Consider the following 3,013-nt stretch of genomic DNA (forward strand, 5'->3'; position numbering starts at 1 on the left):
GCCCATTTTCCATCTGTTCCTATGAGCTCAGAGCAGAACAGAGCTGGGTTATGAGGACCCGTTGATTAGTCCTGATTTAAGGAAGAAAGGCTTCTCCCAGATGGATTGTGCATTAGTGATATAAAGATTGGCTTCCACTACTATTAGTTACTATGTAATGAGACAACTTAACAGACCTGGAAGTGGATGGAAAAGTACTTGCTAGACAGAAAGAAGGAGAAAAGAGTCAGATTGACTTGGATCCAGCATGAACTTGACAGCCTTCTAAGTACTATCTATGCCATATGTGCATCAATATACAATACAGCCATCCATCAGGCATATGAGATGCCCACTTGACAGATGAGGAAACTGAGGACTTGCCTAAGGACACATAATATATAGGGGGTGGAGCAAGGACTGCTTCCAAAACCTAGGCTCTTTCCAGAGCAGCAACAGTTCAAATATTTTTGGAGTGTTAAGTACACTTGCCTAAAAACCCTGATTTTGTGCCTTTCAATAATCATGTCATATAATGTGGAATATTATCATATGAAATAAGATAATTCATGACAAATCATGAGACTGACCTAGAGCTAGGCAGAGGAAGAGAACCACTCCTAGGTGGCATGAAAATATAGGCAAATCTGATCTTAGAAAATGGAGTGGCCTCTGAACTGGGAAACTTAGACTCATGAACTGGATTCCCAACATATCATCTCAAAGACAAAGTGCAAAGACAAAGCACCTCACTGTCCAAGGCTTGACCTCAACTGGAGTATGAAAATGCCATATTGCTTTTGGAAGAACCTCTCCCCACATCTGGAAAGGCATACCTGCAAGGATCATGAAGAAATGTCAAGATGAATAGAATGTGTCAATGATAAAAGTTCTGTGGAAATTTTAGCTAGCATCTTATTTTCTATCTAAATTTTAGATAGCATCTTTCTTTCTTTCTTTCTTTCTTTCTGCCTGCAATGGAATAAGAAGCTTGAGTCAGGGTCTAAATTTGCATAATGCTTCCTTCAGTGAAAAGGTCTGGGTAAAACATTCACTACCTGATAGTAAGACCCTATTACTAAAGTCTTAGAATGAACAGGAAACTTCATCCCTTTGGCTAGCTTTCACAGTGATGGAAGATAAAATGCAGGCTGCTGGTACAGAAAAGATATCAATTGTCTTACCCAACACTGAATGCTGAATGCTACAATACCAATCTGATGGGCAAGATAAGCTCACTGGTACAATAATGACATGTCTCTTATTAGAGTAACAACCACTTTCTGATTAGATCTGAGATCTAGTATTGTAAACCTAGTCAAAAACCCATGTCTGGGGAGGTTATAAACTCTAGGGGGAGGAAAACTATTATTGTTATTTCTCAATGGTTAGGTTGTAAAACTGCTTTCTAAATATTTATGCTTATATCCACAGATCTGTGCTGTGTTCCGCCTTGGTCAGAGAAGCTTCCTTTTGCAGTAAGCATCAGTCAATGCAGAGACTGAGAGACTCAATGCTGGTCAAAGTGCTAGAAATTTATAACTGTTGAGTGTTCAGAACTAATGAGATATCTGTATCAATGCACACATGTCCAAGCTTCATGGAACATCACAGAAGAGGGAATAAAAAGAAATATTATCTTCTGGACATGACATTGTCCATTGCATTCATGAACATACAGTGTAATAGCGAGTGAGAGACACAGAGGAACGCCACATACTGATGATTGAATTAGGAGTCTTTTATTAACACCCTGCAGTCAGAGATTGGGCTAACACCCAAAAGAACTCTCGACCCCAAAGAGAGGCAGAGTGGGGTTTATAAAGCTTAAAACCACAGTTACATCATGCCTGGGGCAAAGCCAATAACCATAATTACATTACATCACCATAGTTATACCAGACCAGGGGCAGGGCAGTTAACAAAGAAGCTTTCAGTTAACAAAAAGTTTCAGTTAGGAAAAACAAGTTTCTCAGAATTGTAGAAACAATGGGCTCCATGAAGATGCAGGAATTGCTAGGTAGGAGGACGTGCTACCTAGACCTACTACCTGGCTACTTGTAAGTTTCTCAGTATTGTAGGAACAATGTACTCCCTGAAACTGTCTTCATGAGACATTCTGTCTGCATTGGGAATGGCTGGGCAAAAACACAGGCAAAGCAAAATCAGCTAGAACAAAATGGAGTTATTTTTGCCATCAATAGTAGATTACGTGCATAAGACATACACATGATCAAAACATTAAAAAATTCCAGCATGGATGGGGAAGTTTTTCATGAGGTCCCACCCCTATGTGAAGAATTATTACCAGCTGATGTTGCTGGAGGAGGGAGAAGTATTTTTCTTTGGAGTTATGGTCACTGATAGATTGCCCATGCTTTGGTTAATGGCTCCTCACTACTAAACACATAGGCAACACTAAGTAGACTCGATGGGATTTTTTTTTAAAAGAAAAGGGCATGATGTTTGGAGGGGGAGTTAGAGGGGAAAATGAGGTAGTGATTATGATAAAAACACATTGTATGAAAATACAGAACACGTATGAAATTATCAAACAATAAAAAAAAAACCATTTACCACCTGAACCAAATGCTGTGTTTAGTGGTGTAGTTAATTTTCTTCACCACAGAGGGAAAAACTTTACATGTATCCTCAGACCAGCTCTGACCTACATGTTCACTATTTCTACCTATACCATCTTGAAGAGGGTAGATAATATGAGCACTGAGAACAGAATGCCTGGAAATGCAGGCGTAAGGCGCTGATTTCCAAGTTTTTGTGACCTTGATTAGGTTACTAAATGTCAGTTTCCTCTTCCATATAGTAGCATTAACAATGCCAAATGAATAAGATCATTGTGAACATGAAGTAAGAATACATAATACATACAAGGAAGGTTCTAGGATCTAACACCGTGGAAAATATCCTTGACTATTGCCAACATCAATTCATTATCAACAATCCAAAGCATCCCCTGCCGTACCAGTGGCAAATCCCCACCCCCACCATTCGAGGTTGTACCTTGTTACCACAA

The sequence above is a fragment of the Nannospalax galili genome, unplaced genomic scaffold, assembly GCF_000622305.1.
Source record: "Nannospalax galili isolate Female #2095 unplaced genomic scaffold, S.galili_v1.0 scaffold1088, whole genome shotgun sequence".
NCBI classification, from domain to species: domain Eukaryota; kingdom Metazoa; phylum Chordata; class Mammalia; order Rodentia; family Spalacidae; genus Nannospalax; species Nannospalax galili.